General features: G+C 37.2%; 1 non-coding gene and 1 pseudogene across 1 annotated transcript; one reads left to right on the forward strand and one right to left on the reverse strand.

The window, feature by feature from the left end:
- Positions 1–12,271, reverse strand: part of LOC127081921 (transcription factor SPATULA-like) — a 63,371-nt pseudogene extending 51,100 nt beyond the window's left edge.
- On the forward strand, positions 1,254–1,360 carry LOC127090211 (small nucleolar RNA R71). The gene has a single exon (XR_007791739.1). It is a non-coding gene; the product is annotated as a small nucleolar RNA R71 (small nucleolar RNA).
- Positions 12,272–22,535: the final 10,264 nt, after the last annotated feature.

Raw genomic sequence — 22,535 nt, forward strand, 5'->3', positions numbered from 1 at the left:
AAGGAATGGAGAAATTTCCAAGATCTTTATCTTTCTTTGCTAATTTGTCCTCGGAAATAGCATTACATTCCAAAGGCTTCGGATCGTCAAGTATACGTTTGTTGGTAAGGATGTCTTTCAAAAACTTTGCATAAGAAGGTATTTGGGTGATGGCTTCTGTGAAAGGGATTTCTACATGAAGTTTTTCTATAACTTTAATAAATTTTTGGTACTGTTTATTGATCTGGGTTTGTTTGAGTCTTCGGGGATATGGTATAGATGGTTTATATGGTGGGGGCGGTACGTAAATTTTATCTTTAGGTTCTTCTCCTTTATCTCGACCTTCCTGATTTTCAGATTCCTCTGGTTCCTTTACTTCGTCCGGGGGTTTGGTACATTCCTTAGAAGTTTCGGGTTCACTTAATCTTGGGTTTGGTGGCTCATCATAAGCGTTCCCACTTCTTAGGGTAATGGCATTGGCTTGTCCTCTCGGATTTTGTTGAGGTTATCCAGGGAATTATCCTCCAGGTGTAGTCTGAGGGGCTTGGTTTAAAGCTACCTGAGAGATCTGGGTTTCAAGCATCTTGGTATGAGCAACTATTTGGTCAACCTTGGTTCCTAACTGAGTAATCAATTCGTTAACATGAATGTTTTGGTTCATGAACTCCTTGTTTTGTTGGGTTTGAGCGGTGATAAAATTTTCCATAATTTTCTCAAGGCTCGACTTTGGTGGTACAGGTTGCATAGGTTAATTTGATCTAGGGGCTTGATAACTAGGTCTCGGAGGTGCATTATTTTGAATAGGGTTATTGTTTTTATAGGAGAAGTTAGGGTGATTCCTCCATCCAGGATTATAGGTATTCGAGTATGGGTTCCCTTGGGTGTAGTTCACTTACTCGGAGTGGGTTTCGTTCAATAGACTGCATTCTGCGGATTGGTGTCCTTGGGTTCCACATATCTCACAATCCGACGAAACTGCGGCTACAGTGTTCGGGTTTATGCACATATGCTCGACCTTAAGGGCTAATGCGTCCATTTTAGCCTGCATCATGTCTATAGAGCTTAGTTCATGCACTCCTCCTTGGGCTTCCTTTTTCTCAACTGTCGCTCGTTCGACTCCCCATGATTGATGGTTTTGAGCCATGTCTTCGATGAGGGCACTAGCTTCAGGGTAAGGTTTGTTCATCAGAGCACCGCCTGCGGCAGCGTCGATGGTCATCTTTGTGTTATAATGAAGTCCATTATAGAAGGTTTGAATGATTAACCAATTTTCTAAGCCATGATGTGGGCATGCTCGTAACAACTCTTTATATCTCTCCCAAGCTTCGAACAACGATTCTCCATGGTTTTGGGTAAATCTAGTTATATGGTTTCGAAGAACGGCGGTCTTACTCGGGGGAAAATATCTAGCAAGAAAAACTCTTCTAAGGTTATCCCAAGTCGTAATGGAATTGGGTGGAAGGGAATCTAACCATGATAGAGCTTTATCTCTGAGGGAAAAAGGGAATAATCTTAAACGTATTGCCTCAGGAGAAGCTCCATTGGTTTTAAAAGTATCTGCTAATTGAAGAAATATTTTTAAATGTTGGTTAGGGTTCTCGGTAGCGAGACCCGCGAATTGTCTCTGTTGCACTAGTTGCAACAAGGATGGTTTAAGTTCAAAATTAGTGGCTGGGATGATCGGGTTTACTATACTAGAACCAGGTTCTTCATTAGATGGTTGAGCGAAGTCCTTAAGAGGTCTTTGGTTTTGATCTTCGGCCATAACTCTCTTAATTCTATGAAAGAATAAACGTGCGCAAGCGTAGCGTTCAGGTTCCGCCAGAGGGTTTACTAAGCTTAAACTTCCGGTGCTGCGAGTTCTTCGCATCGAACGACGGGAAATAACCTAAGTCTAAACGATATAACAACAGGAAAATGAAATTTGACGAAATTGGTCCCCGGCAACGGCGCCAAAAACTTGATGCGGTGTTCGCAAGTATACGAACGCGTCAGAGTAATATAAAAGATTATCGTATCCACAGAGACCAAGTGTCAAGCTATCGTTATCTGTTGTTATGGTGTTTATCAAAGGCAATCAAAATAAGTGTTTTTGTAGTGTGCAATAAAAAGTAAAGTATTGAAATAGAATATAATTGATAAAGACAGGGTCGAATGTAATTCACGTAATTAATTGATAATCCAAGTACTTGCTAGTAGAGCTACTTATGGGCAGTGTTTCCTACTTTGAAAAGAATTAATTTAACAGGAACTGTCGCTTTCGCGTATTCAGAACCGAGTTGTACTCCCTAATCAAACCCTCTTATTATCACTTATAAAAAGGCGCGCATTGCGTTAGAGTAGTAAACCTATTTTTAAGAAATATAGTATCTTGACTAAGTTGAAAAGTATTATAACCTGGATTTCTTAACCAAAAGAGGTTCTCACGAACCAGACTCTAAACTTATAAACGCGTCCGAAAATAGTTTTAAAATCTCTTTTCTTCTTGATGTTAAAAACTCCTAATGAACTAAACAAAGCGCTTTCGCTGTTTTTGAAATAGTTAAAAACAATTAAGTTTATAAAGACGTTGGACGACTTTCGATCTTACCCAATAGAATTGAAGTGCGGGAAAACTTAAGTTGAAAGTTAAAATAGCCCTTTAAGTGTTTCTACGAACAATTGTACGGATTACTGGTTTAATTACGATCCTTACATTCTAGCCTTATAAATTTAGCTAGACATGGTAAAGTAAAAGTGCATTAAAATAAATAAAAATAGTGCGAGTGCGGAAAGTAAATAATTTTAAGCGAGTGCGAGGAAATAAATAAAAGTAAAGCGAGTGCGAGGAAATAAATAAAGTAAAAGCGAATGCGGAAAATAAATAAAGTAAAGCGAGTGCGGATAATAAATAAAGTAAAGCGAGTGCGGGAAATAAATAAAGTAAAGCGAGTGCGGGAAATAAATAAAGTAAAGGCGAGTGCGGGAAATAAATAAAGTAAAGGCGAGTAATAAAAACCTGCTCCAATCGGAGGGCTGAGTAAATTGCAATGCGGAAAAGAAAATGGCGGCATGATTAACTTCCTTCCAAAGTGCTCCAAACTCGATTACAGACTCTATCACAGACTTGATGACATAATTGTGGTAACACTCCAATGCGAAGCGATTACCACTATAAAATACTAAATATATGCCTAAGTGAAACAAAGTTGCTTCTGAGTTTGCCTCTGCTCTAAGTTTGGATGATTGTAAAACTGAATTCGCGTTTCTATTTATAAGAAAATAAAAAAAGTGGAATTGACTTGGATGCCCTTCAACTTGAAAATAGAGGAAACCGTTTCCTTCTTGTGGCGCCCGCCACAAGGCTATGGCACCCGCCACAAGGCTATGGCGCCCGCCACAAGCACAAAGTGGGGCGCCTTAGTGGATGAAGTGGGGAAACGTGGGATTTGAGGAAGTTGGACTTGGACACGTCATGGCTTGGTCTGTGGCGCCCGCCACGGGGTAGGCCATAAGCACAAAATGCTGAATTTTAGGGTTTTTAGCCCTTTTTCACTCCTTTTCTCGATCGGGGCTCCGATTAAAGCAAAAATCTGTAAACAAAGAAAAACATAGCAATAACACAATAAAATGATAATAAAACAACTAGAATGCATGTGAAATCGGAGTCAAAAGTACGTAAATTTTAGTGTGATCAATTCTTCTATTCCTTTTCCCGATTATTAGGATACGAGTTGTCTTACTTGATTATCCGAGTATTCGTCATCCATTCAAAACACCTTAAGTATTATCAAATACTTTCTATAATTAAGGATGAAAAAGAAAGTGGTCTAGAGTCTTCTATTCCCTTTGCCGACTGTTAGGATACGAGTTGTCTTACTCAACTATCCGAGTAATTGTCATCCAAATAAAAACATCTCAACCAATCAAAATATCCCACATATTAATCCAACTTGTCACCCCCGTGTGACCAAAACTATTTTCAGAAAGAACACCATTTAATCCTTTCTAATGCGCATAACAAACCAATGCTTAAGCCTCCGCCGAGAGTAGACAAACCAACGTTTAGCCTTTAGAACACGATCTAAACAGTTGTTCACTAAAAGACACCAACCAACCGTAGTTCCCCAAACTACGAATACTCTGATTTTCTTATTGCACCATAAGGATACGTAGGCAGGAGATTGCTGTATCTTTGCGAGCACACTAATAAAAAACCTCCCTTTTCCCCTTTTTGAGGTTCCCATCCATTTCTATTTTCAATATATTTATAACCCGAAGAAAACAAACAACGTAAGTTAACACTCAAAATCGCAAAATTGAACTAAAAGGTTTCCGTTGAGTACAACGGACGTGAGTGGTGCTAATACCTTCCCCTTGCGTAATCAACTCCCAAACCCGAATATGGTTGCGACGACCATTATTCTTATTTTTTAAAGGTTTTATCAATATTTTCCTATTTCTTCATTGGAATAAATAAAGTTCGGTGGCGACTCTATTCGAACATAATTTTTTCCGTGGCCATATCGAGGAATCGTATTTTTCGAGATGCGACACATGGTCTAGACAATCATGCAAGAGGAAATAACTTCTACTTTAGAAAAGTTTGTAGCTTATACAAAGGAACATGGAGCAGAAACTCTAATTCAAAAACTTGCAGGAAATTATTCAAAGGAAGAACCTTACATAAACACTGATTATTCATGGGAAGAAGATTCATCATCTCAACTTGAAGAAACCCTGACTCAGTTTATAAAGATGACTCAACTCAATTTTGAGAAAATCGACAGGCATCAAGAAACCGTGCGAAGTAACATGGAAACATCCTTCGAGAATTTAGAGATGTAACTTGGTTAAGTATCTAGCCAATTAACAAACTGAGATCTAATGGGTATTTCTATGAAAATGTATTAGATAGTCCTAGAGATGCGAAATTTGAAAGAGAAGTCAAACAGGAATGAGAGGTATTCGATGAAGGAGGAGTTGAAGAAACCTTGACTCAGTTCATAAAGATTACTCAAACCAATTTCCGGAAAATCAACAGGCATAAAGAAACCTTACAAAGGAACATGGAAGTATCCTTTGAGAAGTTAGCTTTACAACTTGGTATAGTATCTAGCCAATTAGAATTAAAACTGACCTCCAGTGGGGAGTTTGATGGAAAAAATTTAGATAGTCCCGAAGATAAATAAATTGAAAGAGAATTCAAACAGGAATGTGAGGTCGTCGATGAAGGAGGAATTGAAAAAGAGAAATAAGAAGAAAAGCGCACACCATTTGATACAGAAATAGAAGCAAGAATAGAAAAAAAAACGAAGGTAAAAGTAATATGTGGTAAAAGAACAAGAATGCAATATGAAGGTTATATAGTTTTGGATGAATCTTCAAGTGCAATAACTTGTTTAGACATAGATGTCTACAAGATATTCAACAAAAGAATAGTCCCACACCTAGCAACGAGGCTGATAAAAGAGGAGAAATATATGAAATATTGGATGAGATTTATGTCTTGTTAAATACTATCAAGCTGAAGAGAATATGAAAGAAAAACCTTCAATTCCTGAAAGTTATGGAATTCCTACCAAACAAAAGGAAGAATAAGGATGATGTGTTTTTCTTGTCATATATGCTGCCCTAAAATAAAAATGGAAAGGTAAAGCTTTGGACCTTAAAGAAGCGCTTAATGAGAGGCATCCCATCAGATAAATTTTTATTTCATTTGTAAAATTTAAAATTCAGTTTATTTTTAATTAATTTTTTTTGTAGCATGTCACATTTATGATCAGTTAGAAAAAGACTTGAGAAAGGGATTGAAAGAAGAAAGAGAGACTAAACACTCTCTCTAACCCTATACTTTTTTTCCAATCTCCTTGCACTTTCTAGTGTTGTTGATGTTGTTTCAGGCAATGGGTCCAAAGCGAAGCCGCTCCTCTCGAGCATCATCGTGAATCAGACGAGGGAAAAATGGACCAAACATAACCAATACTTCAACAACACCATGCAAGATGTGCAAGAATTTTCTTCTCCAATGACATGTTAATTTTGAGTTTTATAAATTTGTATTAATTTCTGCGATTCCCTTTTACGTCCAACAAGAGAATCTCTCAAGTCAATCTAGAGTATTAACTAGAATACTTGGTTCCCCTTTGTGATATTTAGATAAATGTATTTACTAAACAAGTTTGTAGTTGTGTTTCCTTTTTAGATTTGCAAGTTTAGCACTTTAGGATTGAACAAATGATCCAAAATAAAACTTGATCATTATAATAAAAACTTGCAACTTGAAGGCAAAGGATGAGAAAAAAATCAACGAACTTGTACTCAAGCTACATATACCTCATCTAGTAAGGTTTGAGTCAAATAAATTTCATTATTCACTTTTCTTTGTCTATGAGTGTACCCATGCATTATTATTTTATCTGGTTTGATCTATTTCCGATTAAGTTCATCTGGTTTGACTGACACACAATGAGGCAGTTTTTTGTTTACAACTTTGAGCCTTTTTAAACTACCATGTAGTAGTAGGTATATCCACTGCTAACCACTTTGAACTTTAGCCTTTGTTTCGGTGACGTAGACTAAAATTCTTATCCATATGACTTGAAATATCTTTCTTTCCATCCTCTATTTGGAGGTAGGTATAAGTATAGTTTCTAGAGTGTATGAAAATTTTTAAGTTTGAGGTTGCTCTTGGAAGTGAGCAAAGTTTTAAGTTTGGGGTTGGGGTACTAGAGAATATTGGCCAATTTTTTTTAAAATTTATGAGAAAAAAAAAGAAGTGGAAAAAAACACTTCTTTAAAAAAAAGAGAAAAGAAAAAGAATGAAAGTAGAAGAAGGACCAAAGATCTCTATTACCGTAAAAAAGGAACAAAGAGGTATGCTGATAGAAGGATAAATAGGCAAGCAACTCCAAAGGTTTAAACCTACTTTCCTAAAAATATCCTACCCAAACATAAGCAGAGCTCTAATGTGTATGTTGTGATTTAATGTGATGAACTATATTAGAATATGATCAAGCTAAGCATAATTGATTTTTCATGTTGATTGAGAGATAATCCTATCTATTGAGTGAGTCAAAGTGAGCTGAGAGACTGTTGAGTACTCGTCAATGTTTGAGGATGTTTTCTAAATTTTCAGGATAAAAGTTGGAAGCTAGAACGATGGTCAGGTAAAATAAAAATTTAATTTGGTGATGTTCGATTGTTATTGTGCGACTTGTTTTCTGTTGAAATGTGTAGTTGCAAGCGAGTCACTTGAGAACAAGCAACGATTCAAGTTTGGGATTGTAATGATAGTCCATCATGACATGATTTTAGTCGAAGAATCGAATCAAAACAAGTGAAAGATGAGCTAAAATGAAGAAGAAAGACCAAACAATGAGATAAAAATATCTAAGTGTTAGGATTGTGGACTTAGTGAAAATTTGGGTGAAAGGGAGCAAAAAAAGTGCAACTTTGGGAAAAATCACATGTAGCATCGCACGTGCGATAGAGCCATAAAAGCTACATCGCATGATGCAAGTCATCACGCATGCGATGATCCCTTTTATGGGAATTTTCTGATGCATTTGATCCATTATGAGCTCTTTTTAAGGGAAATATTTATACTTTGATAAGGGTTACAAAAATTGGAGAGAAAAACACAATTTGGAGAGGATCAAAGGAGTTTTTAGGACATTTGAAGTCATTAGAGGCCATTACTTTAAGGGAATTTATATGCTATTTTCATCTATCAATTGTGATATTATAATCTGAATTATGAGTAGCTAAGATCCTCTAGGTTAGGTTGTGTGTGATGAATATTTTTCAATATTGTTGGGTATATGTTGATTTGACTTTATATGAACCTTTTGATCTATAATGTCATTCAATTCCTTATTATTCTTAATGCTTTTTATGTGAGATACTCTTTTAAATTGATTTTGGGCACATATGAAATACTGAACCTTATCCTATCTATTGGACCTAGGGCAATTATTGTACTTACGCCGGTTGAATAATGTTGAAAAGTATATTTCCGGCAAATATTTTTGTATCGTATCCACAGAGATTGGTTGTTATTATCGCCGTTCTATAATTCAAATTGTTATAAGTTTAAAATGTAAACCAAGTTGTTTTGTTTGAATAGTTATCTTTTGAGTAAAATGACACTAAGACAATAAAAATAGTTTTAATCAAATATAAAAGGCTTGGCAAGATTGGAGTTCACTATCCAAATTTCTTATGTTTCCTTAATAACAACTATATGGACTTAAAATTATTGATGATATTCAAGTATCCTCTCAATATCATTTATTTCTAAATGATATTGTGATAATCACTATATTAATGGTTAAATGATTTCTCTACCTAACTATCAGTATAACAATCTTTAATGTTTGATACAAAAGAAGAGTAGTGTATAAATCTATTTCTACAACTCATTCACTACTTGAAAGCATATTTTAAGTCAAGACTTGAATAATCTTTCTCAACAACAACTCAAATCTGAATATTCAAAATAGGGCAAAAATATCATTCATTACATCAATAACCTTTTGTCACATATAAGAGTCAAATGGAATACATAAACAATAAGGAATATCTACTACCTCCAATCTTGACAAAGTGGGGTTTAGCTCCTCATCATCATATTTGACAGCAAAATGAAATACCAAAGTAAGCTCTGTTTTTCTTCTACAACTTGTGAATATTTTTTTCCTTTTTTTCCATTGTATGCTTAAAAGAGTTCATCCTTTCCTTAAATGTTCCATTTTGGTCTAAAACTGAAAAACACTCTAAAAATGATACAAAACTGTCACACTTAAGTTGGGTTGAAAACAAAACAATTGGCCCAAACCAAATGTGAAGCTTGCTGTTTTTGCAAGGTTCGCGGCGCCAACCCTGGTCGCGGCGCGAACTGAAGCAATTTCAGCTTCTTTGCCTTGCAAGCTTCATTTAAACATTTCTCTCAAGTTTTGTTCTTCAAATGCTTCCAACTGCCATTGAAACTTCTTCCAAATTATGCTTATTCACTCCAATGCTCTCTTGTCCAAAAACTCTACAAAACTAACAAATACGTGAAATATCTACTCAAAACATAATCAATTAAACTTAATTGCATTTTTACTAAATTGTGAGGATAAAACTGTGTAATTCAATAAGAAAATGGTAAAAGGGACCAATAAAAATATATGAAAAGTAGTGTTAATTGGTCCCTAACAACTCTCCCCAACTTATCATTTTGTTTGTCCCTAAACAAAAGTTTTCACCAAAACAACCAAAGTAATGAAACAATAGATTGAAACAAGGATTAACCAAGGACATTCAAATGGTTCAAAAATGTGTGGCACTTTCTCAATCCACCTATCTCAATGCTAGACAAAACATGAATAAGAACAATGGTTTGGTGCAAATAACATACCAAGGAATTCAAAGTAATACATGTCAAAAATGAATCAAACTTACACACACATCATAATAATGATGAATAAACATGAAGGTTTTCTTTCACTCATCCAAACAATTAAATCAACAATAACTCGAATCATGCGGTCATTGTTAGATGCCCAAAAGTGCTTATTTGAGCTATCAAATGTGGGCATCTTTCACTCCATTTCCTTGCTAAAGTGTTTGAAACCACCTTTGTTTTAGATGAAATGCAATTCAATGATAAACGATCTTGGTACCTTTGATTTGTGTGTTATTGTGCAGGAAGTAGGCATGAAATAATAGAAAGTGAAGACACAAGAAATTTGGCAAAGGGATCAAATAAAACAAGCATTCATCAGCTTGCTCGCTAGGCGAGGGCTGTGGCGAAGGACTCGCTAGGCGAGCGTCCAGCGAGAGCCCAGCGAAAGGCTCCAGTAATTTACAGTGGCAAACATAACCACACTCTCTAGGCGAGCTTCCAGCGAGGTGTGTGGCGAACACGTCCAGACTTGGTGAAAAGCGCAGCCAGCACTCACTCGCTAGGCGAGCCTTTAGCAAGCTTCCAGCGAGCATTCCAGTAGCAAAACCTCTCAACCTCGCTGGAGCGAAGGTTGAAGCGTGGCCTTCGCTAGGCGAAGGTTTTGTTCGCTCAGCGAACATGACAGTCTGGCAATGGTGGTTTCTCTAGGCGCAGGTGCCTCAGGTGCTTCATTTAGGGGCTCGCTAGGCGAGCCATTCTGCTCGCCTAGCGAGCATGACAGCCCAGTAGCAGCTCTATAAGTAGCAAGGGCTACTTTTTGGACCCATACCTTATTTTTCCATACTTTTGTACTTTTTCTAGATATTTTACAGCATTGTTCTAAGGATCTTTTATGACCTAGAAACCATTTTTCTTCATCTCTTAACCATCTTTCACAAAAAGAAGGTGGATTCCCATCCAATCTCGATTATTCGACTCGGATGTTGATCAACCTTCTTCCGAAACTTATTGACCAAGCTACCATGAAAATGAGTAGCTAAGTCCTTCATTTTGTCAAGGTTAGATGTAGATGATCATTAGCTTTGTGTGTAAATGTAAGGATCTTCATTTGTAAATTCTTTAATGGTGAATATATGGTGAAAACTTTGTTCTTATTGAAAACTCTTTGTGTTGGTTTATGATCGAGAGATGTTTACCAACTCTTAACCTAGGTTTTCATCCAATCTTGTTTATTAGCTAGAGATAGTAATGAATGATTTTGTTCACCATAAGGTTGAACCAAAAAGTTGTCATTTTGATAGATTGTGTTAGAGATAAACAATGGATCAAAATGGGAAAACTCACAATGTGTGTTAGAGATAAACACATTGGGAGGACTTTGTGAAATAGTTTATCATCTAAAGGAGTTTATAAGTTTTGTTGATCGAACATATACATGCAAAGTGATCGTCGAACCCTAACTTTGGCAATATTTCTCAAATATTCAAACCAAAACTTTTACCGCATTTTATTATACTTTTATGCAAGATACCGTGACAAATACCAAAACCCCATTGTTACCTTAAGCTAAGAATTAAAACAACTGTCGAAAGGCGGTGATATCTCACAATCCCTGTGGATACGATAACAAAAACCCGACACTTAAAATTACATTCAACAGTCATCAAAGCAAATACTAAATAATGTGAAAAATGAGAATCAAGAGGTCTTTCAAAGGTTGTAATGCGGCTTGGGTTACAAGAAAGGATATGATTAAGAGAATTCAACAAAAATGCCTATCCTAAGGGAGCATTCCCATTAATTCAAACTCAACAACAATTTCCGTTTTTTGATCCCAATCTTTCTTCTTTTCTTATTTTTCACATCCACATAACCATGAGCTTTCTTTTTATTTTTTTTTCTTTCTTTTCTTTTTCTTTGCTCCATAATTTCAAAGGTGACTTATTTTTTCTTGTTTCTTTTCACACTTTCACCTTTTCTAAAACATCACTTTTCCAAGTTTCTAATCAACTCTTCTAATTTACTCTCCCCAACTTTAGATTTCAAGACCAAATTTATTCAATAATGCTCCCTACTTAGACATAGGCGAAAGATAAAATTTGCAAACAAACTCGGTTGAAGGTTCAATTGAAACGAAAGAAATTAGGATTCATTTATTTGCAAAATTTTCAATGAGTTTACACTTATTAATCAAATGAATCCTAAAACAAGCTCAAAGGGGGTTAACTAAGGATCACTCCTCACAAGGTTAGTTGATTCAAAACTTTTTTTTGCCAAGTGGTTTTTCTCAATAACAAACAATGCCTCTATCATTTTCACAAAAATAGATTAATGCATGATTTAGCATGATAAGAATGAATTGAAATAATGTTCGGTTTTCCGCATTTAGTGTATAATGGAAAGCTACCTCACAATTGGTTAAGTTCTACTTTGATTCAAAAATGACATGTATCTCAAGGAATTTATGAAATGAAATTTGCAACACACCATCAAACCATTCATGTTAAGTCTAGAAAGCGATAAAGTGTACCTTGAAATGCTGACACCAATTCTTATCATCACCACTCGAAGTGTCCTACGCTTCCTTCCTTGCTTGCATTACTTGGTTCCTTCACGCTTAACTTAAGAATAAGAAAAATTAAACAAAAAAATGGGGCATACCAAAGTTCATTGCAACACACAATTAAATCTCACAAAAGATCCATGCAATTAATAAACCAAAGTTTATGGTGCAACAAGAGCCACCAAAAGTACAATCATAACTAAACAAAAACAATAATAATAAAAAAACTCAAAATAAAAATCTACTACTACTCCAAACAAAAGTCTTCACTCATCCTCATCATGTCCACCACCTACGGATCCAAGGACATCTTCCATCTCATCATCATGGGTCGCACCACCACCTCCTGCACCCCCCATAAATGCGGGCCTGCCCTCAGGCCAATTAGAATAAGCAGCATACTCCGCCGGGGCCAGAAAAGTGCGGGCTTTCGGGCGCAAGAAAGGTATTCTGAAACTGCTGCTGCATAGCATCAAAAATGAATGATTGAGACCTTCTAGAAGCCTCAAAACTCTCACAGCAGTAGGTGGCGAACGCCATCTGATCAAATGCTGGCGTATTGCGGGCTCGGGGTCTAGAGGAAGAAGTGCCTGCTCCTTCAGCTCTGTCCATTTGGCTCTGGAAAAACCTGTTCAAATAAGCATCATTAATTATACTGGTGATAGACAAGTGTACGTCATCCGGAATAGGCACATTTGCCTTTCGACAAAGTCCCATAATCAGCCCCGGATATGTTAGAACACCGGCTTTCCCACCGAACTTGGTTCCACTAGTCGCAACTTTGCGCATCTCCCCCGCAATGATGGATGCTACATCTACTGATTTACCAATCATGATGTAGTACAAGAGGCATCCGACGTCCAATGGAATGGTGGTGCTATGGCTCCGTGGCCGAATATTATTCAATAGAAGCACCAAATAGGCCCTTGCTTCCAAGTTCAAGTTCTCCCTCTTCCACGACTTTGGAAATCCCTGATCATTCAAATCAAAAGTCCTTCCCTTAAGGCACAAATGAGCACTCATGGTAGGAAGGTCCCAATCATTGGCCATTTCTTTGGCACGGTACTCACACCGCCCATTATCCGCCAAAGTGAGAGGATTACCCAAATAGGCGTTGATCGCGTCCCTACTGAAGGTGATGATCTTTCCCCTCACCCTTGTTTGGTAATGAAATGCCACTCCCACCTCCAACTGAAGAGCATTGGCGTAGAATTCACGCACAATGTCATAGTTGATCTCTGACTCCGGTTCACAAATTTTGTTCCATTTTCTTCTTTCAAAGTTTGCCACCAGCTTCCTATAAGTTCCACCCGGTGACAAACGAATGAATCGTTCCGGTTGAATGGTCCTTTTAATCAATTTTTCAAATCTTTCCTCGTGCTCATCACTAGTGAATCGTCGCACGGATCTTGAAGGATCGGAGCTCGTTGTTTTGGTACGTTTTGACATCTGCAATAAAATCAGAAACAACCACACAATAGCCATGAGTGAAGTTAGCATCCATACTCCAAAAAAAAATGAAACCGAAATTTTCCAGTTCGTGGTGCAAACCCTGCGAACCAGAAAAATTCAGCAGCCTCTAGGGTACCTACTGCTCAAAAATTTGTTTGACAATAATACCGGAAACCCTTACCCAATCCTAATTCGAATCCTCTCTAAACATGCAAGGTGAGATTCAACAATTAAATCATTTTCTAACAAACCCTAGTTCACCTTAATGAGGAACGAAAAAAGGAAAAGAAAGAGAGATTACACATACCTTTGTTAAGAGAAGGAGATTGACTTGATTCTTGTTAAAAAGTTTGGGATTTTTGAAATGGAGAGGGTTAATTTTGAATTTGGAAGTGAGATAGTGAAAGTGATGAAGAGAAGTGTGAAGTTGCAAAATATGAAGGAAACATAAATAACACAAAACAGAATTTAAAAGGGTCTGCCACGCTCAGTTCGTGGGGCAAACTTTGTTCGCGGCACCAACGTGATTTTTCCATTCAGTTCGCGAGGAGAAGGTTGTTCGCTGGGCGAACTGAAGGAAGTTTTTTAAAAATTGTTTGGGCATTGGACAGAACTCCTTTTTCACAAGAAAAACCAAAACAAAATAAAATTAACAACTGAATTGACAAAAACTTAAATGCAAACTTACGACGTTGGGTTGCCTCCCAACAAGCGCTTTGTTTAACGTCGTTTTGAGCTCGACGGTTCAATGATCTTCACGGTCCGACTAGGGAAATGACACAGACGTCTCTATTCACTTCTCCATTGTGGTAGACTTTTAGTCTTTGCCCATTCACAGTCCAGCTTTCTTGTGACTTTGGGTCCTCAACCACGATGGCTCCATAGTTTCGCACCTCCTTTACAACAAACGGTCCCGACCACTTGGACTTTAGCTTACCAGGAAACAACTTCAATCTTGAGTTGAAAAGCAGCACCATTTGTCCAACTTTGAACTCTTTGTGATGGACCTTTCCATCATGGTATGCTTTCACTTTCTCCTTGTAAAGTTTGTTTGAATGGTAAGCGTTGTTCCTTGATTCCTCCAATTCATGAAGCTGTCCTTTTCTTTTCTCTCTAGCTAGAGTGGAGTCAAAGTTCAAGAATTTAAGAGCCCAGAGTGCTCTATGCTCCATTTCCACCGGGAGATGACAAGTCTTCCCATAAACCATCTGAAATCCAATTATTCCAATAAGAGCTTTGTAGGCGGTACGATACGCCCACAAAGCTTCATCCAATTTTAATGACCAATATTTTCTTGAACTCAAAACCGTTTTTTCAAGGACCCTCTTCACTTCTCGGTTAGAAACTTCCGTTTGACCATTCTCTTGTGGATGGTAAGGAGTAGTCACCTTATGCTTTACACCATAATGTTCTAAAACTTTTTCCAAAGGTGTATTGCAAAAATGTGATCCCCCATCGCTTATCAACACCCGAGGCACACCAAAACGTGAAAATATGTTTTTCTTTAAAAAATTTATCACCGTTTTGAAGTCGGCTTTAGGTGAAGCAATTGCTTCCACCCATTTTGATACATAGTCAACGGCTACGAGGATATATTCATTTGAGAAGGAAGAGGGGAATGGGCCAACGAAATCAATGCCCCAACAATAAAAAACTTTTACTTCCAACATGTTGGTTAGAGGCATTTCATCCCGTTTGCCTATCCCTCCACTTCGTTGGCATGTGTCATAACTCTTTGCATGTTCATGTGCGTCTTTAAACAAAGACGGCCAATAAAAGCCCGCTTGGAGGACTTTAGTGGCTGTTCGCAAACCGCTATAATGACCTCCATACGGAGAGTTATGACAATGCCAAAGGATGTCTTTTGACTCTTCAAGTGTCACGTACCTTCTTAAAATACTGTCCACACCCACTTTGAACAAATACGGATCATCCCACACATAGTACTTTGCATCCGCTAAGAATTTATTTCTTTGATTACTAGTGAGGTCTTCCGGTGTCAAACCGGTTGCCTTATAATTAGCAAAATCAGCAAACCAAGGCCTCACTTGAATCGCATAAAGCTTTTCGTCCGGAAATTCTTCCCTTAATTCTTCTTCTTTATTTGTAATTTCCACATTAACCAAACGGGACAAATGATCCGCTACCAAGTTTTCGAAACCTTTTTTATCCCGGATTTCCAAATCAAATTCTTGTAATAACAAAATCCAACAAATTAATCTTTGTTTGGAACCCGACTTGGTTAGCAAATACTTGATTGCCGAATGGTCGGTGTAAACTACAACTTTGGACCCGATCAAATAAGCTCTAAAATTTTTCAATGCATACACTATAGCTAGTAACTCCTTTTCGGTTGTCACATAATTGACTTGCGCCTCATTTACAACTTTACTAGCATAGTGGATGGCATGAAAAATTTTAGCGCTTCTTTGACCCAAAACCGCACCAACCGCATAATCGCTTGCATCACACATAAGTTCAAAATCAAGTGTCCAATTTGGTGCAACGATTATGGGTGCGGTGACTAACTTTTCTTTCAACTCAAGGAAAGCTTTCAGACACGACTCATCGAAAATAAATTGCGTACCTTTGTTGAGCAAATTACTCAAGGGCTTTGCTATCTTTGAGAAGTCCTTGATGAATCTTCGATAAAATCCGGCATGTCCAAGAAAGCTTCTTATTCCTTTGATGTTTGTTGGAGGTGATAATTTTTCAATGACTTCCACCTTTGCTCTATCAACTTCTAGCCCTTCGGAAGAGATTTTGTGACCAAGAACAACACCTTCGGTGACCATAAAATTGCATTTCTCCCAACTGAGCACTAAGTTTGTTTCCACACATCTTTCCAAAACCACATCAAGATTTTTTAAGCACAAATCAAAGGACGACCCATAAACGGAGAAGTCATCCATAAACACCTCAATGCAGTCTTCGATCAAATCCGAGAATATTGCTTGCATACACCGTTGAAATGTTGCCGGTGCATTACATAATCCAAAAGGAATTCTTCGGTAAGCAAAAATGCCGAAAGGACATGTAAAAGCCGTCTTCTCATGATCTGCCGGATTGACCGAAATTTGGTTATAACCCGAATAACCATCCAAGAAACAATAGAAATTCTTGCCGGCCAACCTTTCCAACATTTGGTCCATGAAAGGTAGCAGGAAGTGATCTTTTCTTGTAGCTTGATTTAGCCTCCTATAGTCAATGCACATCCTCCATCCGGTTACCATTCTAGTTGGAATCAACTCATTTTTATCATTTTTGATAACCGTCATACCACCCTTTTTTGGAACTACTTGCACCGGACTCACCCATTCACTATCGGAGATAGGATAAACCATTCCGGCCTCCAAGAGTTTGACAACTTCTTTTCTCACCACTTCTTTCATTGATGGATTTAAGCGCCTTTGAGGTTGTGCAACGGGTTTGAAATTTTCTTCCATCATGATCTTATGCATACAATAGGCCGGACTAATACCCTTTAAATCGGATAATACCCACCCTATTGCACCTTCATTCTTTTTCAACACTTGTATCAATTTATGCTCCTCTTTTATGGATAAGGTATTGCTAATGATCACCAGTTTAGTACAATCATCACCAAGGAACACATATTTCAAGTGTGAAGGTAGCATTTTCAACTCTAGTTTTGGCTCTTCCACTTTATTTTTCACATCCAAGTCTTCATTTGCCTCCTCATGATAAGCAATCTCTCCACAAGACTCCAATTCTTGCAAAATTACTTCAATCTCTTTTTCTTCATTTTTGGTTAAAACATTGTAAGCTCCGATAAGAGATCTCTCTAACGGATTAGAAACATGGACTTGGTTTGCAACCTCCACTATTTCCTCCTTGGTGGAATCGATTCGGAAAGAATCATGCTTGTCATTAGGATGCTTCATGGCCTAAAAAAGATTGAAAGTTACCTCTTCATCTTGCACTCTTACTTTCATGAGTCCATCATCAATGTCAATCATCATTCGGGCTGTTTTCATGAATGGTCTTCCAAGAATTAGAGGAACATCACGATCCTCATCCATGTCCACTATCACAAAATCTACCGGAAACAAGAATTTGTCCACCTTCACTAGCATATCTTGAGCAACTCTATATGGTGAAGTGGTAGACTTATCGGCTAGTTGTAAAGTCATCCTTGTAGATTTAATCTCAACATTCGCCAATCTTTTAACAATGGATAAGGGGATTAAATTGATGCTAGATCCCAAGTCGATCAAACCACTGCCAATGTAAGTGCCTCTAATGGTTACCGGTAAAACGACTCGGCCCGGATCAGATTCCTTCCTTGAGAGAGTTTTTTGGATTATGGCGCTACAACGTGCATCAAGCAAGATTGTCTCGTCTTCCACATATCTCCTTTTCTTTGTGAGAATATCCTTCATGAACTTTGCATATCTTGGCATTTTCTCTAATGCGTCAGTAAATGGAATATTTATTTGAAGTTGCTTAAATATATCCATAAATCGTGCATAGTGTCTAGCATTATCCTTCTTTGATGGTGCGTGCGGATAAGGTAGATGTTGAGATGGAATGGCACTCACTCCTTTGTCTCCTTTTTTCTTCTTTCTTGGCTCTGCTTCTTTCTTCTCATCCACTTCACCCTGTTGTTCTGCTGATTGCTTCTGTTTCTGCTCTTTTCGCGGCGCGAAAGGTGATCGCGGTGCGAAATGAACAGTTTCTGCCTCTTTTTCCTTTTCACACTCCACGTCCTCATTTTCAGGTACAACATCCATATCATTCTCTACTGTAATCTCCTCACTTTTTCCACTTGTCAACTCTTTACCGCTTCTAGTAACAATTGTTTTACAATGCTCCTTTGGATTGGTTTGAGTGTTAGCGGAGAAGGCAGAGCCCGCGTGTTGTTCCGACAATTGCTTCGCAAGTTGGCCTACTTGATTCTCCAAATTTTTGATAGCCGCCTCGTTGCTCTTTTGGTTTTCCATGGAGGCTTGCATGAATTGTGTGAGAGTGTCTTCTAGCTTTGAACTTCCGCCTTGCGATTGTTGTCCTTGAGAATTTGGATGTTGATAAGGACTTTGTTGCTGAAAATTTTGGTTGTTGAACCTTGATGGTTGATAGCCTTGATTGTTCCTTTGATATGAGTTGTTGTGGGGTGGAGGTTTCCTTTGATAACCTTGATTTTGGTTTTTCACATAACTCACTTCTTCCAATGAAGGACAATAACCGGTTGGATGATCTCCTTGAAATAGTTCACAACATGCTACTTGATGTCTAGCTTGAGATCCTTGAATTTCCTTCATTTGTTATGGAAGTTTGGATATTTGTTGAGTGAGCAACTCCACTTGTTGAGAAAGTAGCTTATTTTAGGCAATAATAGCATCATTGGTATTTAATTCAAGAACTCTCGGTTTCCTTTGTGAAGGACTACGGTCATGTTGACTTTGACGATCATTGAGTGCCATCCGGTAAATAATGACTTTCGCCTCTTCTGCATTCTTTGACATAAGAGAGCCACCCGCGGTAGCATCCAAAAGTGTCTTGTGAGTTGATTGGAGCCCATTTAGAAAAATATGGATTTGAGTGAGTTCATCAAAACCATGGCCTTTGCATTTTCTCAACATTGACTTGAATCTTTCCCAAGCCTCATTTAGAGACTCGTTGCTCCCTTGAGTGAATACCGCAATAGCCGTTTTGGCTTCCATGAATCGGGATTGAGGATAATATCTTTCTAGACTCTTTTCTTCTAACGAATTCCAATCCGTCATCACTCTTGGTGCTTGATCAAGATACCACTCTTTTGCTTTCCCCACTAAGGAATGTGGGAACATTCTCTTGAATAATGCTTCTTTACCCGCTTCCTCTATTCTCGTAGAACCCGATATCTCATAGAATTTGATGAGATGGGTATACGGATCTTCATGGTCCATTCCGGTGAATGGATTTGCATAAAGGAGTTGGAGGATTCCGGTCTTCATCTCCGTGTTCCTTCCACCACAAGAAAATTGGGCATTCCGCCTTGGACTATTAGCGGATATTTTGGTAGGAGTTTCATCTGCCATGTTTCCTTCACAAGTTTCTACACCCACTTCTTTGATTTGAACAAGTGAATAAGTAGATACTTCTTCTCTCCGGTTCCTCTCTTCGGCTAGTTTCCTTCTTCTTCGTATTTTGCTATTGAGCTTTCGAAGTGTTCTTTCAATTTTGGGATCGAATTGAAATTGCTCCTCGGCAGGCTTTCCTCGCATGCACTAGAATCTACAAAACTAACAAACCAAGTGAAACAAAAGAGTGATAGTAATAAAAAAAACTTAGAACAATGAATTATTGCAATGCTTGTAATATCGAACACCAATCCCCGGCAACGACGCCAATTTGTTGAAAAATATATTTCCAGCAAATATTTTTGTATCGTATCCATATAGATTGGTTGTTATTACCGTCGTTCTATAATTCAAATTGTTATAAGTTTAAAATGTAACCAAGTTGTTTTGTTTGAATAGTTATCTTTTGAGTAAAATGACACTAAGACAATAAAAATAGTTTTAATCAAATATAAAAGGCTTGGCAAGATTGGAGTTCACTATCCAAATTTATTATGTTTCCTTAATGACAACTATATGGACTTAAAATTATTGATGATATTCAAGTATCCTCTCAATATCATTTATTTCTAAATGATATTGTGATAATCACTATATTAATGGTTAAATGATTTCTCTACCTAACTATCAATATAGCAATCTTTAATGTTTGATACAAAAGAAGAGTAGTGTATAAATCTATTTCTACAACTCATTCACTACTTGAAAGCATATTTTAAGTCAAGACTTGAATAATCTTTCTCAACAATAACTCAAATCTGAATATTCAAAATAGGGCAAAAATATCATTCATTACATCAATAACCTTTTGTCACATACAAGATTCAAATGGAATACATAAACAATAAGGAATAGCTACTACCTCTAATCTTAACAAAGTGGGGTTTAGCTCCTCATCATCATATTTGACAGCAAATTGAAATACCAAAGTAAGCTCTATTTTTCTTCTACAACTTGTGAATATTTTTTCCTTTTTTTCCATTGTATGCTTAAAAGAGTTCATCCTTTCCTTAAATGTTCCATTTTGGTCTAAAACTGAAAAGCACTCTAAAAATGATACAAAACTGTCACACTTAAGTTGGGTTGAAAACAGAACAATTGGCCCAACTAAATGTGAAACTTGCTGTTTTTCCAAGGTTCGCGGCGCCAACCCTGGTCGCGGTGGGAACTGAAGCAATTTCAGCTTCTTTGCCTTGCAAGCTTCATTTAAACATTTCTCCCAAGTTTTGTTCTTCAAATGCTTCCAAATGCCATTGAAACTTCTTCCAAATTATGCTTATGCACTCCAATGCTCTCTTGTCCAAAAAGTCTACAAAACTAACAAATACGTGAAATATCTACTCAAAACATAATCAATTAAACTTAATTGTATTTTTACTAAATTGTGAGGATAAAAGTGTGTAATTCAATAAGAAAATGGTAAAAGGGACCAATAAAAATATATGAAAAGTAGTGCTAATTGGTCCCTAACAAATAGGAATAGGAGACCCCGAGTAGTGGCATAGAGAATTAACATTTTGTGCATCGCCTAACCCTGGTTATGCTGGAGGACTAGAGATAGAAAGATACGAGTAGTGGTTAGTGAGTTATTTCACGAGGGATCAGTTATAATGATTTTGATAATTCGCCTCAGGGTTATAATGATAAGATCATTCATACAAGGCATCAAACAACAATAACAACAATAATGATTAGAAGGCACATTCAACATGCTCAACTATTTATTAGAGCAAGAAAAATCCTTTCTCTTAATTCTCACCAAGGATTAGAGTGAAGAGATGTATGTCTCGCAAGTTCCATTAGTCTGTTAAATTCCCGAAATTTCCCCTGAAAATATCATTTCTCTTCCTCCAGAAAGAGAAGTGAAATCTCAATTGACCTAGTTCCAGGGACGACTCTAGTTTTCATTGCTCTGTACCTTATGTCATCAATCGAACTCAGAGGGTTAAATAGTCAGTTGGAAGAGTTGTTAAATAAGCATTGTATTCGCCTGAGTGTGTCTTTGTGGGTAGCTCCGCTATTGTTAGTAAAGAACAAGGATGACCAGATGCACATATGCATTGACTACCTTTATTTGAACATGAAGGTGAGAAAAAAACAAGAGGGGGGGGTGAATTGTGTTAGAATTTATCTCTGTTGAAAGTTCTAGTCAGATTCTAAATACAAAGTATAAAATCCAAATCAGAGGTAAGTGGTAGACATCAAATAAGGAATGAAAGAAAGAAAAAAGACACACAAAGTTACCCTGATTCCTCTTATAAATCGAGAGTAATCCAGTCTCCTTGTACTTACAAGATATTTGTACTATAATAACACAAGATTACAATTTGCTCAAGCACACAAACAAGAGATTTTCAATGCTCAAACACACAGTAAGAGATTTCTATGCTCAAGCACACAAGCAAGAGACTTAAAATACCAAGCACATAAGCAAGAGATTTCTATGCTCAAGCAAACAAGCAAGAGACTTTAAATGCTCAAACCCTAAGTAAGATACTTCTATTAATCTACCTAACAGATAAAAGATTATTTAGGGTAATACACTTGATATACATCAAAGGTCTATACAAATTACAATCCAAGAAGACTCTTTAGACTTTGGCATTTCTAAAATATACAAAGATAACAAATCCTAAGTTAAACTTGTGCTTATGTTTTGATATAGTAATTGTTATTTGAATGTTAATAGTGCATTGTTCTTCTTCAAGTCTTCAGCTTCTTAAATAGAGAAGGAAAAATAACGTTGGAGAAATTGCATAAGAGATTCTTTGAGAAGCTTGGATATATACATTGAGATGTTTCTTCAAATGGTTAATGTCGTTGAAAGATCATTTGAAATTTATTTTCTTCAAAAGGAATTATCAGATACATCCCAACCATCTATATGAAAAATAGCTTAGGTCTTCATGTGATCAGAAGAAGACAAAACGGCCTTAGAGTCTGACAGTGACCTATCAGAGTCACCTTGATCTTTGCGCTTTGACTGACGTCAGATTCTAATCTTCAGAAGCAGACTTCTTCAAAGTCTGGTCTTCATAGGCTAACTTTTTTAGAGTCTGATCTTCAGGCATTGACTATTTCAGAGTCC

Source organism: Lathyrus oleraceus, chromosome 5 (genome assembly GCF_024323335.1).
Source record: "Lathyrus oleraceus cultivar Zhongwan6 chromosome 5, CAAS_Psat_ZW6_1.0, whole genome shotgun sequence".
Taxonomy (NCBI): domain Eukaryota; kingdom Viridiplantae; phylum Streptophyta; class Magnoliopsida; order Fabales; family Fabaceae; genus Lathyrus; species Lathyrus oleraceus.